This window comes from Dreissena polymorpha, chromosome 13 (assembly GCF_020536995.1).
Source record: "Dreissena polymorpha isolate Duluth1 chromosome 13, UMN_Dpol_1.0, whole genome shotgun sequence".
Classification (NCBI taxonomy): domain Eukaryota; kingdom Metazoa; phylum Mollusca; class Bivalvia; order Myida; family Dreissenidae; genus Dreissena; species Dreissena polymorpha.
This window is the reverse complement of record NC_068367.1, coordinates 18,749,609-18,764,614: the sequence shown is the minus strand read 5'-3', so window position 1 is coordinate 18,764,614 and position 15,006 is coordinate 18,749,609. Positions and strand designations below refer to the sequence as shown.

The following is a 15,006-nucleotide window of genomic DNA, read 5'->3' as shown; positions in this document are numbered from 1 at the left end:
ATGAAAATCAAACAATTTTCCAACAACAGTCTGTGAACAGTTCAGTTTAAAAATATACACATGTACAACACCCGTTAAGAAATGTATAATAACTTTAACCACTGTAGGAATTTCTCGTTGCTTGTAGATCAGCTCATCTATCAATGAAGTTTTTTTTCTACCGTGCGTAGCGTAATATTTCTACGCATCTATGTATTCGCGACAATCTCATTTGTATTATAAGAGTTGAGAAAGGACAGAAATCTCAATCGGGGCCTGATAATTGTGAAAAAAGAAGAATGTTTGATCATCAAAATTATTGCATTCTTCAAAAGTGTTTCTTTATGATTTTCTAGCCGTTATTGTTCAACAGGTTTTCTGGTGGACACATTACAAACCAGAAATTAACCTTGTTCAGCAGCTGAAAGTAACGTGCTACATTCTACACTTTGGTAAGAAACATACAATCAGTTTACTGAATTAGTTTAAACCTATTTATTTAAGCTCGATTGCATGGAAAGCCTACGGCGTATTTGAAACGCTCTCGAGTTCGTTTCCTGGGACTAGAACCAGTACTTAGTGTCTATGGGGGAAATCGGAAAAACGCTCCCACAGTGGGTATCGAACCCGTGACCTCCCGAATGAATAATTTGATCGACAAAATCATACCTGTCACATAACATAAGATAATACATTTTATTAGCAAAGTGTCCAAATTGATGTAATTAAGGATGTATTGCGTAAACTCAGTGCCCCTTTTATATCAATAAATAACAACATTGTTATCAAGCCGTTCTTATGAAAAGTTTGCTCCAGCTGAACAAAAACTGCGAACAAACAATGCCAGAAAGGTTTAAGAAAAATCTTGGACTTTCTTCACATATGCAGGGGTGATTCAAAACCAAACAGTGTCCGTCATTTTGGACCGAGTTAGTGGATAACTGTATGCTTGCATTCTTCACATTCACAATGACTTCATGTGGAAGTAAACAATTTACCATAACTCACGATTGGTATTTTTAAGTTATATCCACTGGTGGCATACCAAAAATGGGAAAGCAGAAACGCCATATTTTCAATTTACTGTTCAATTATGTGTTTATTTTGATAGTGAGCCTTACATAGCCGATACTAAAATAATTACACCGATTGACAAGAAAACAAGGAAAAAAGAAAAAAAAGTGGTAATTTTCAAAAATAAACAAAACATTGTCGCAAACGAGACGAATATCTCGGTACCGCGTTGCCAGATATGTTCAATTACAAATTACACGAGTGTTTGTGGGTCACCATGGATAATACAAAGTGTCGTTGACATGCACAGTTAGTAATGAAGACGTATTTTAAGTTTTAGTTCAATCGCTTCAGGAAAGTGGAGGTATAACGCCCCACCAACTTATATCATTTCTTTCGATCATACCGAACAAACGAGAGTGACCTCCTTTCAGGTGTATACAGAGAATAATAGGTTAGTGTTGATTATGGATCAGGTTTATAATGCGAGGCTTAGAAAACAAAAAGCACGAGCCTTGGCTAGTGCTTTTTCGTTTTCGTGTCGATCATGATAAACCTGATCTATAATCAACACTTAGCTATTATTATATGTATCCCACTTTTTATTCAGTAAACCTTTTTATTTAAACAAAATAAGTTTAACTGGATAATTTCGCTTGATTTATGACGTCAATTTGTCGAAAAAAATGACGTCATTTCGTGCCGTGGTTTATAGCAGAAATTTAATCAACGGGGCTTTAATCAACCGAATTCGCTGTGCGAGTTCAGAAAAAAGTTGTGAGAACATGCATCACTTAACTCCTTTAATAAATATTAGTCAACGGCGATGTGTTCCTTTATGCCATCATTCGTGTTTGTTATCATGCTTAGTTGATTATCTCTAACATTAATACATCGCCCTGAACCTAAGCTGATTCACTCCAAAGATCGACTCCTCGTGTTTAAAGTATCTCTCATTTTTAGTTCTTCGCTTGCGAAGAACTAAGGTTATGAGTGTGCGTTGCAAGTCAGCCTGCTCTTAACTATGATAGAAACAATAACCACATCTGCATGTTTATACTTCATCACTGGTACTGGTACACTGCAGACAGAAGTGTGTGTATGTAATCAATAGTGTTTAACAGCTTGTGCGACGACATTGGCCTGTTTGTCATTGAAATCTCTACATATTGGCTGCTTTCAGGGAAAACGGGGCTAAATGCATGTAAAATAAGTGATGCCCCAGATTATCCTGTGCACACTGATTAGCATGTGCAATTCACACAAGCTGATCAAGAACGACACTTCCTGATTTTGCGGTGTTTTTCGTATAAAGAGAGTATCTGGTGCTGAGATGACAATTAATGTATATGCATTAAGCCCTGTCTTTTCCAAAATGAAGCTTAAATTCGCTTTTCTAATAATAACTTGAGAAAAAGGATAAAAGTGGTAATAACTTCAAAGTAACCTCGCTGACAAGGCAAATCACTTTTAAATCAAATAAACATCCAATGAGTTCTAAATTTTCACCTTGTGATATTTTTAGTAAACATCTAAAAGAGGACCTTTTCACTGTTTGTCATTAATGCTTAATATTGATAAATGTAAACATTGGATCTTAAAAGCTCCAATAAAAAACACAAGAGTACAATTGAAGAAACAAAAAAAGGTTACACGAAACTGGGCTGGAACCACTGACCCCTAAATAAAAGTCTATCGTTTAGACCATTCGGCCATCCGTGCTCATACAATGATTATGAGAGATGCATTTTATACTTTATATAAGCAATCCTAGTAGTATAAAAATATAACGACAACAACAGAACAATCCAAATTATTAAATCGTTTCATTTTGTCAATTTACCAAAAAGTGAAAAGGTCTGTTTAATGTCTTCAGACTTGAAAATTGATTGAGTTCAATACACTGTCAGATATTACATAATGGTTAACTTACAGGTTTAGTGGTTGCCTGTTAGCCTGGGGCCAGTAGATTTAAGCCCAGAACACTCAATTTCAAAAGTTGGTTACAGTTGGGCTAAAAAGAAGGGTAACTTTTTCAAAGCTTGAACAACTCAATCAAATTAAACATAGAATAAGGCCTAGGAAATGATTCAATTCCGGAGCACAACAAGACATGAATCATGATTAGGCCTAGGAAATGATTCAATTCCGGATCACAACAAGACATGAATCATGATTTCATGTCGGCACAAGTGTTGCTCAATAATTTACAGAAAATAAATAAAGTATTAGATACACAAATCACGGCATGAACATGATTCTAGGCTTGTTATTCTTTAAAAAGGCAACCAGAATTCTAAAGATGGTTGCCAGTGCAGCAACAAATCGCGTAAAAAAGAGACATATGGTTGTTAGTTTGTCACAGTTATCTCTATAACATAAATATGAGGATAAACAATGTACACACATCTCGACCTGTGCTTTAAGACACACTCTTTATAAATGTGAATGGGTTGTGTTCATTTCAAACTTGCGATTTAAAAAGCTATACTATAATTTTGAAATCTGAGTTGCGTCTAAGATTAGGCAATATCAAAGAACCTAAGTGCCTTCAGCGCTTTGATTATTCTTTAAAATAGTTGCACTTCTGGTCGCATACCAAATACCTGCCCCTGGCGTATTTGTTAAGTTTTAAAGATCATATAACACTGTTTGCACTATTTAAAGCTGTATAAATCGGTTATACAATAGAAGGATTTCGAAATCTACCGACCAAAAGCATGGGGTTCTCATATTACTTCGCTACAATGTGAAGTCGGCATTTATCCCTGGGAGCTTTTCATTCAGAAGTTGTCGACGGCGAGGAGTGGATCGGAACATGTACTAATTAAAATAGTGATAGCGCGTAGGTGAGTTTTTATTTTCAAATAAAATGTTTTGATAACAATGCATATCTTCTTTTATCAAGTTAAGTACCCTCCTCAGTGTTCTTAATAATAATAATAATAATACTAATAATAATAATAATAAAAATAATAATAATTATTATTCTTAATATTATTATTATTATAAGTATTATAATAATTTCATAATAATAATAATAATCATAATAAATATTATTATTATAAAAATTATAATTCTACTTCTTCTACTTCATCTTCCTTTTCTTCTTCTTCTTCTGATTATTATTATTATTATTATTAATTTATTTTTATTATTATTATTATTATTATAATTACTGGTAATAGTAGTAGTAATAATTACTGGTAATAGTAGTAGTAATAGTAGTAGTACTTACAATAGTAGTTGAGGTTGTAGAAGATGTATAATTATAATTATTATTATTATTATTATTATTATTAGTAGTAGTAGTAGTAGTAGTAGTAGTAGTAGTAGTAGTAGTAGTAGTAGTAGTAGTAGTAGTAGTAGTAGAAGTGGTAGTAGTAGTAGTAGTAGTAGTACTAGCAGTAGAAATAGTAGTAGTAGTAGTAGTAGTAGTAGTAGTAGTAGTAGTAGTAGTAGTAGTAGTAGTAGTAGTAGTAGTAGTAGTAGTAGTAGTAGTAGTAGTAGTAGTAGTAGTAGTAGTAGTAGTAGTAGTAGTCGTAGAAGTAGTAGAAGTAGTACTTAAGAAGTCGAATGTTTTTCCGTGCTCCAGAATACTTGTCTAGAGCATTTGTTCTTATAATATCGAGACAGAATTCGGAAATGATTCCGGCTCATGTACACAAATAGCCGTAAGGGGGCGGGGCAGTTTTGCTTATATGGCTAAAGTAAAACCTTGTTAACGCTCTTAAAATCACATTTATGTGTTATATATTTTCATAAATGTTGTTCTACTATTATCTCGACTGAGTTTAAAATGGTTTTGGTTCGTTGAAAAACATGGCCGCCAAGGGCGGGACCGTTTTCCGTACATGGCTATTGTAAAACCTTGTTTAAACACGTCATGTTTATGGTCTGGGTTGTATAACTTTTAGTCTGAAGATTTGTTAGATAAAAGAGCGGTTGAGTTCGAAAATGTTAGCGGTCCGTTAAAAACATTAACGCAATTGGACAGGGCAGTTTTTTTTATGGATATATAAAACCTTGTTTACGCCCTAAAAGTCACATTAGTGGTCCCGTTTTCATTAAAGTCGGTTGGATCATTTGTCTTATGATATCTCAGCTGAGTTCGGAATTGGTTTCGATCCGTTGTAAAATATAACCGCTAAGTGGCGGGTCGGCTGTCCATATATTAATATTAAAATCCTGTTAACGCTGAGGATGTCACAGTTTGTGTCTTATGTTCCTGAAACTAGGTCAGAAAATGTATTATAATGTAATCTTCACGGAGTTTCAAAATCGTTTTGCTAGGAACATAACTTTTTTTTAAATCTAAGCCGAGTTAAAAACTGGTTATATATAGAAATAAATAAATAAATAGATACCTGTGTTCAATGAATGTAAGGCCTTAAGCTTCTTTAGTTTTGCACATTGACAGTGATTTTGTTTTACTTGAACGTATTCTCCAAAACTTGTGTTGATGTCTGTTGAAGACAAATAAACTAAATCTGAAACGGAAGCATTTGGTATTTTGCGAAAATTAGCCAACGCGACCGCAATTATGCCAATAACCCAAAACTATAGAATTTTTATATTCGTTGTAAAGGATAAGCTTGGTGAAACAAATACACCTTAAAGGCGTATTTTAATAGAGCAAATATGACGTACACTGGATGATATTTCAACAAATACAGATAATCTTGATACAAATGATACTTCGAAACACTATATTTTGGCGAAAAATTTACTTAAATAGTGTTCAACCAAACATCGAATAAGCAGATCAAAGTCTCAATATATTGTTTAATCATGCATACCTGGGTTGTAATTAAGTATTGTTCTGTTCTGACTTGTACCGCGAGTTAAATAAAACGTGTCAGTTACCGGTTATAACAACACTCCCCACAGATTTCAAGTAACATATTCGCGAGTAAAACAAAACAAACTGCCAACTAAGAAATGGCAATTGTTCCTACATAATATTAACATCCCGAACATTAGTTCCTGCTTTATTGCAATCACAAACATACGTTACTCAGTTACAGTTATTTGAAAAAGTGCATAATATGTTGTTAAGTTTTGCATCTGATTGTAGAAACCTTTGCCAGGGGTGTCAATATAATGTAAGATCCAGAGCCCGGGCTTTCAAAATAACGTCGGAACGAATGTCCGGACAGTCAAAATAATAATTGAACAAGTGTATTGGTTGTCAACATAATGTGGGAACGGATATCCGGGTTGAAAAAGAAGTAGTAGTAGTAGTAGTAGTATTAGTAGTTGTAGTTGTAGTTGTAGTAGTAGTAGTAGTCGTAGTAGTAGTAGTAGTAGTAGTAGTAGTAGTAGTAGTAGTAGTAGTAGTAGTAGTAGTAGTAGTAGTAGTAGTAGTAGTAGTAGTAGTAGTAATAGTAGTAGTAGTAGTAGTAGAAGTAGTAGTAGTGGTAGTAGTAATAGTAGTAGTAGTAGAACTAAGGTGTGTTATACTAATAATACCCAAATCTACATAGCATTCTTTCAATGTAAAAGATAATCTTAAACTTATATTAACTTGCAATACAAAAAAGTTTAGGGTCTTCATCAATTAATTGGTTACAACGCTTTTTATTTTACACATTAAGCACTCGATAACATCGAGGAGTGCCCAATGTAACCCGATAGCTAAAGCCTAGGCTGCTTTAATGTTAAGCCTTAATCCATATTCATTTGTTAAATTAACAAGCGTCTTTGTTTACATAATATTTGGTCGCTTCTGCAAACCTTTGTAACTTGATACAGATTTTATATAGACCTATTGTTGACTTTTGCTGACGACACGAAACCGAAACATTTGGTATTTTCCGAAAATTAGTCAACGCGTCTCGTATTGTGACTATAATAACCCACATAAAAACTATACGATCAAAGACATATATAAATTTGGAATTCTTAACTCAACTCATTCTGAATCTTGATAATATATAAAGCACTAGTGTAAAGATAATTTGAAATACAGTATATTGGCTTAGAAAGGATGTTTAATCGAAAAGTTGTAAGTTAAATAATCTGTTTGTTATTAACATTCATCGCATTATTAAATGGAGTTGACTGACTGCATGCAAAGTGCTGAACAAATCTTGGTTAAATTCGAAAAACTACAAACAATGAACTGATTATACACATCATTTGATAAAGGTAAGCTTATATGCGCTTTTGTTATTATTTATTTTTCCTTTAAATATATGTACGTAAAGATCTATCAATAACAGTTTTTATTGATAGATCTTTGAAATGCAATGGACGAAATATTTATTTGTCGATGTAAGTAAACCTACACATAGAAAATGCACTGCTCTCTAATTTCGGCATAATGCGACTGATGAATGAAAACAAATCTTAACAGTTGATATCCACATTTGAAGGACTACAAAATGTATCCGTCTTAAAATAACATTTTAGTTCGACTGTTCACTGAACAATCCGAGCTATACAACTCACCTAAATATCGGCGTCAGTGTCCGCGTAACGCTCTTGATAAAGTAACCGAGCAAAACATCCATATTAATGTTTCTGCTAACATAGAGGTCCGAGCATGTTACCATGAATTTGCCCAACATTTTCAGCGGAATAATTTCGAAATAAAAACATGCTTTGTGCATTATTTCTTCTCATGTAATGTCTGTGTTGCTTTATTTCATCATGATTGAACGAAACAATATTGAAAAGTCGTTCCTGCTATATTCAGGTTGGAGACAATGGACGACGAACATGATACGAACAAGAGGACGGTATCTTGTCTGCCTGGTATGCCGGCATTGCCTCGTGAAACAGGAACAAGGAACAAGGTTCGTGTTTTGAGATGAATTCATCCATGCATGATTTTCTTTTTTAGCAAGACATCCGGTTGATTTCCTCTTTATAAAGATGTTCATAACCATGCACTTTTTCCGCAGCAAATCACGGGCAAACCCAAATATTAGTTGCGGAGACAGTATGCACATGCTTGTTTGTTTGGTAACGAAAATTATGCCACATGAATTATTATTTGATAGTTTTAGCGGCCCAATCGAACACTATTTGCAGTACAAAATTTATATTTATGATAACAAATGTCCACGTTTGGAAAATACGTTCTTGATTTTCGACTTGAAAATGGTTTCTATACGTCGTGCGTCGCACGCTATTTTGCATATAGACGTTACGTCGATTTAATGACGTTCTGTACCCGGTTGCTCAAAACTCAAACGGCCAGTTAAGCAAACAGCCGTTAATTTTGGATCAAGTTATTTATGTGACTTAATTGTTAACCCTTAAATATATTATGTTAATTGTAAACATATTTGTTTGCTCGAATTAATTGAAAATGTTTGATAATAGCATTGCTTTTAAAATTAATGTTATTTGGTTCTGAAGTTAACAGACTGTTACCTCAACTGGCCGTTAAAGTTTTGAGCAACCGGGCCGATGCATATCTACGCATTTTGCGGACGCCAAAAGATCAACAACTTGTTGGACATGATATTATTTTATTTATTTTTAGACTGTACATTTTACAGTTTGATGCATCATTAACAATTCCATTATTAATTATAAAAATGGATCAAATAAAAATTTATTAACAGTAAAACAACCTCGGTTTTGTCAGTAAGTAATTGGCCAAGCGTACTCGCTACTTTTCCGTATATTTATACAAGTTATTTTTTTCGGCGATGTAAACAGCATGCAAGATACATCAGTAAATAAAACAAATAATGCTATTTACTTCTGTTATAAATATTATTATTATTATTATATTGTGCACCGATAGCTGTGGGGAAATACATGGGATTGAACTAAGTTGCGAGTTTTCATTTTCTATGCAGCTCGCGGGACTGCTTTCATTTAAATACTTTAGTTAAAACGGTAGTTTTCCATCTTCGTTTAATTAAGAAATAATCGACGGGTTACTGTTGGTTATTGCGGTTATAACCAACGGTATGAAGTTCCGATGCGTAGGAATTAAACCACGAGGGCGTAGCCCGAGTGGTTTGATAACAAGCATCGGAACGACATACCGTTGGTTATTACCGCAATAACCAACGCTTACACGTCGATTATTTCGATTCTAACACGATTTCATCTATAAGTTATCCTCGATTTAAAGGAATTATATTAACCAAACGTCCTCCACTTTTCCGCGAAAACATGACGTCACCACAACAATTATGACGTCGTCTTCATTCATAAACAGTGCGCGGACAATCAAAGTGACGTCATACTTATCTCCGTTGGTATATATGGGTAATAACCCACGGTAGTTTTCCTTCATTGTATATAGAAAACAAGTCACGTGCCGTGGTAGAATTAAGAAATAATCGACGGGTCACCGTTGGTTATTGCGGTAATAACCAACGGTATGGAGTTCCGATGCGTAGGAATTAAACCACGAGGGCGTAGCCCGAGTGGTTTGATAACAAGCATCGGAACGACATACCATTGGTTATTACCGCAATAACCAACGGTTACCCGTGGATTATTTCGATTCTAACACGATTTCATTAATAAGTTATCCGCGATTTAAAGGTTATAAATGAGAATTATATTAACCGAACGTCCTCCACTTTTCCGCGAAAACGTGACGTCACAACAACAATTATAATCAAATGACGTCGTCTTCATTCATAAAATGTGCGCGGACAATCAAATTGACGTCACTTTAAACAACCGTTGGTATATCGGTGTAATAACCAACAGTAGTTTTCCTTCTTTGTATATAGAAAACAAGTAACGTGCCGTGGTAGAATCATTGTTACACGTCAGTAAATCGTAAAACGCGTCTATGAAACAATATTTAAAGTATTTTAACAGGATCTTCAGAAAGACAAATATTTACTGCGTTCATTTCCAAAACGGATGTATAATACATTTTATTCACGCCGTGTTTCAAAGTATTTCCGAGTTTAGTTAAAACAATGGACAGCATTGAAAGTACTTCATTTCAAAATACAAAATCTTAAGAATGACTGATAGAAAACAATAAACAGTTCCCTATGTATAGTGGCAGCATGTACAGAGTTCTTGGGAGGTAACTATTGGGTCAAAAAATAAAGATGTGGTAATTAATGGTGTTAAACTTGTTTTTGTTAATTACACGTGGGTATAATTGTAAAGCTAAGTAAGTAGCATACTCATTAATTAGATTAATTAAATACTAACGATGGCGCACTAATTTAGAAAAGTGCGCAATTTTCACAAACGAACACCGGATCTGCAAATATCTTTCCATTTTAAATATACAACATTATCATTAACATATGATATACATACAAATTTATAGAACTAGGTTAGAGGCTCTCACGCCTCCCATCACAAATTTCAGTTAATAAAAATAGGTACGATTATTTGAGTCGTTTTCTGAGAAAACTGGGCTTAATGCATGTGCGTAAAGTGTCGTCCCAGATTAGCCTGTGCAGTCCGCCTAAACATTATTTTCGGTAAGGAGGGACTTCCTTGAAACTAAAAATACCATAAAAGCGGAAAGTAACGTCCGTTATAAGCCTGTGCGGAATGCACATGCTAATCTGGGATGACACTTTACGCACATGAATTAAACCCAGTTTTCTCAGAACGCGACTCATTTAATAAACCTACAGTACAGCTTGTTATCTCTTACACGAATTTACTGACGTGGCAGTGAAGAAAATATGCACAATGTTACAATTTAATATTATTCCATTGGCCGATTATATCAATGTAAATACACCTGTCGTACATCTGTGCTATGCACATACAACAGTAACAGGACTGCAGTCTGATCATTAGTTGGTTTGAGTTTCCGTGTACAGATTGTATTCTGTGAACCTTCCGGTTGTCCTTGACCGCTCGAACTTTGCCACTGCTAAGATTTCTGTCAATATCGTCTTTTGCTACATAAAAAAATAATCTTTGTTTTAATGTTACTTTGTCATGTCTAGATTTAAAAGAAGACGTTTCTGGATATTTATAAGATATGCTTAAGAAATGATGGAAATCCTTTGCTGTATGGATGGTGCACTCGCGTCTTATGGTTGACATGTGGGCTTTGGTTTTTACATGGGAACCAGCCACGGCTTGCTCGCCTTTACCGTGACTTATTTCGAAGTAATTCCTCTGACAATGGATACCAAAATCTTAACTATTTTTTATATCGTTCATGCAGAACCTTGATTTATATTGTGCACTGCACCCGTCACTAAATTCGTGAATAAAATCTATTTGATATTCTAGATCATGTTTTAAATAATTTATGATTGTTTTACGGAGGTGATGTACTGAGTCTCTGTCGTGAGTATTTTCCTAAAAAATGCAGAATATGTATTCTTTTTATTACATTGTTATCGTTCAAACGATCATGACTGGTTTTATGCCTGTATAAAATAGTTACATGTATAGCAATTTCATTTCTTCCGAAATACTCGGACTGGATTTCATCCTGCATTTCACATGTGAAGTCCTCGGCATAGTCGTGTATCATCACAATATGATTATTTGGTAAGTGTGACGTGATGTTTTTTAATTGTTCTTTTTGCCAGGTAGCTTGGAATTGATGTATAGGAAACTCTTGTAATATATCCTTGAAATATGACCAGAATTCAAAGCGAGTGGTATTGACGGACATCATTCTTAGTTTCTTAATTTCTCTACCCTGTCTGTCATTTCTACCTGCACCTATGCTTTCATATTTTTGCCATGTTAAAGTGTCAGTGTCGCTCAATTCTGCAGCATATAATTTCAGTAAATGCACTCCACATGTAATACAATTTCTATTTAAACACTCAATTGTGTGCAACTGTTCCTCGTGGTCTCCTACACCGATAGTAGGACACAATGTCTCTTGTAATAAATCATCCAGTGTATTCCAAACGGTGTATTCTTCTGCTAACTGCTAAATTGTATTCTTCTATAATTCTTTTTCGAATGAATTGTGCGCTTTTAAACAAACTGTTCACTTCTACATGTTTACGACAAAAACATGTAATGCGATCTTTTTTCGTGGTTGATTTAATAAAATACGGCTTACATGACTCGAAACTCCTCTGGCCTATTTTGACATCCGGGTTCTTTTTCATGAACTGCTTATAAACATTGAATTGAGTCGTAGTAAGAACATGTTTGACATTTTTTGCATATTTATTTTTCGAAATTCTCTGCCTAACAACTTTCTTCTTATCGTTAACTGGCTGGCTGTTTTCAATCCAAAACTGTCTTGCCTTCTCTTTAAGTTCTTCGGAGAGTTTATCCTTTCTTGGTTTTCGTGTTATCCATTTTGTATTCATGTCATGTTTATGTACAATTTGTTTGTTTATGTTATGGCACTTATTTATTGTCCTCCTATCCAATTTAGTGTATTTAGAGAGGGCAGATTTTAACTTTTCACTTTCAATTGTATTTCCTACGATGAAACTCGCCGCCTGTTTAGCGCTGACCCTTTTCTCGGTGGGCGATGTTTTATCGATTGCCGACGAAATTGACGACGATACATCTGCTAAAAGAGCGCATGCCACTTTATTTCTTGTTTTGTTTTCGCTTGGTTGTACAACTTGTTTGAATTCCAGACATCTTGTTGTTTTAGAAACCGGACTTGATGAATCAATTAGTGATTGCAAGATTGATGCACGCCTCTGTGCTGAGAAATGGGTTTGTATCTTTAAGGGTTTTTAAAGCCCTTCATTTCTGCATCCGATTTTGAAATGGAGTTTGATTTGTTAAAGATTCGCTAGAAATGTTTGTGTCTGCATTTATTTCTCTCTTTCTCTGTCTGTAGCGTTTCATACGTTCCTTTGCGAGAAACCTATCGGGTTCACGTTTTCTTTCATTTGATTTGTTTCTATGTTTCTGAACTCTTGACCTATTAATAACCCTTTTCTTTTCGCGATACCATTCTCGCCTTTCTGAACTACTTAGCGATGAAGGAGGTTTTTCCGATACCTGGAAATAAAAAAGCATACATAAATTTTCTATTTATTACGGAATCCGGATAGTGTCATCTATAATCTCGCCCTTCTTTCATCAAGGGCGACACTCGAAGCGATACACGATATTTCGCGCGACAGTCGAGGCGACGCACCATATTTTGCGCGACAGTCGCGGCGACGCACGATATATTTAACACTATATATCGCCCTTGTGTAGGTAGCCCAAAAGGCGATATATCGTGTTAAATATATCATGCGTCGCCGCGACTGTCGCGCAAAATATCGTGCGTCACCGCGACTGTCGCGCAAAATATCGTGCGTCGCCGCGACTGTCGCTTACAATATCGTGCGTCGCCGGGACTGTTGTGCAAAATATCGTGTATCGCTTCGTGTGTCGTGTCTCGCGTTCAAAGGGCGACGCACGAAACACGAAGCGACGCAGGATATTTTGCGCGACAGTCGCGGCGACGCACGATATTGTATTATTTAAATATCGCCCATATTATCCGAATCTCGTGTATTGCGGTCTAATTTCACGCGATATTTGTACTGTTCAAACATCGCTGTAATAATAAAGCCTGTAGACTGTCGCGTTTTCAAAAAGTTGGAATTCGACAGTTGCCCTTTTATATGTGATATATTGTCCTTTGAACACGACCGTCGCACTTTACGAGCGCGACCGTCGCCATTTATGAACGCGACCGTCGCCCTGTTATATGCGAGATAGTTCCTATAAGGTTAATCGTTTGAGAGCAAATAGGGAGAGATCTCATTTCGATTATTTAGTACACATATATTTTTGTTAATGTGATAATTTCTGCATCAATTATAACAAAATAGTTTGAATGTTTTCAACTTTATAACATTTTTTAAATGTGTACTCCATCTGAGTTTCGCATGATTTTATTTATTTTTATTTTTTTTAATGCCGGACAAAGCTTTCTGCTGAAACATGGCGGACATACGCGTGTGCTTCGCCCATATTCGAACCAGGTTCTCTACATTAGACGGCGCTAAGTGCGCTAACCACTGATCTGCGAAGGCATACTATAGCTATAGTTACATGTGCTCTATGTCAGGAATTCACGTGATTAAGGCCCTAGTGCATTTGTTTGACCTTTTATACTAATTACTATGCAGAACAATGTACAATGCCTTGCTTGGGTGAGGTAAATTAACTTTATGAAATAAAGAACTAGTCTTAAGTCTACATTAAACGCACATAAAAAAGTTTTAACCTTTAGTGTTTGAGGACCGAATAGCATTGAAAGCATGTACGTGTATTATGCAATCATTAGTTATAGGCTGCTTATAACAAGGAACTTACCAGCGATGAACTATTCATATTCGACTTTCAATCTTCTACCGCTTCATTGATTTATACTCGGGGAAAATGTGTTAACTTGTACCCATGTGCCTGTAAATAAAAAAAAAATAAAATGCTCTGTTCTAGATAACGTATTTTTATTTAAAACGGTACACCGTTCAATCGGACATTTTACGCCGTCATGGCCGTGTATGTAATTTTTCTAAAGTATGCTGCTTCCGCATAATAATATTTAAAGAATATAAAATTGGTGTCTCCAGAAAACAGATTTAATGCACGTTTAGTTAATTGTAAGCATGAAAAATGAAATTTAATTATTAATAAAATATAATGGAGAAACGGTGCTATGAAACCCACAATTTACGTCACTTTTTCTGTTTGTAATTTTTTTAAATTCTGCTGTGCGCGTTAATTTTAAGTATTGATTATAAATAAATACATGTTTGCATTTGTGATTCTATGCACTTTTACATAGTTTAAGATTTGATAATTTTTCAGTTTTAACAAGAATGACAGGGAAATACACTTACCCGGATGATGAACGTAACATCGGTATCAGCGTTTATTTTGTTGTTGTTTACGCTGCATGAAAACGGAAATGACGTCAAAAAAGAGAACGTTGAAATTGGCGGCAAATTTTAACGTTGTCTGTTTTTTTTTGCGATGAAATAACGTCAAAATTGACAAAATTATCGATGAAAACACAAGGGCCACCGGAGTATTTTGTTACGCGTAACGTTGCATTTGTTTCATATTTTGACATAAGAATATGGTTTAATTATATCATTTTTAGGATAG

General features: G+C 35.0%; 1 long non-coding RNA gene across 1 annotated transcript; it reads right to left on the bottom strand.

Moving 5' to 3' along the window:
• Positions 1-11,286: 11,286 nt before the first annotated feature.
• LOC127856536 (uncharacterized) lies at positions 11,287-14,769 on the bottom strand. Its single transcript, XR_008038104.1, has 3 exons — positions 14,739-14,769; positions 14,209-14,298; positions 11,287-12,894 (listed from the first exon to the last, which is right to left on the bottom strand). It is a non-coding gene; the product is annotated as an uncharacterized LOC127856536 (long non-coding RNA).
• Positions 14,770-15,006: the final 237 nt, after the last annotated feature.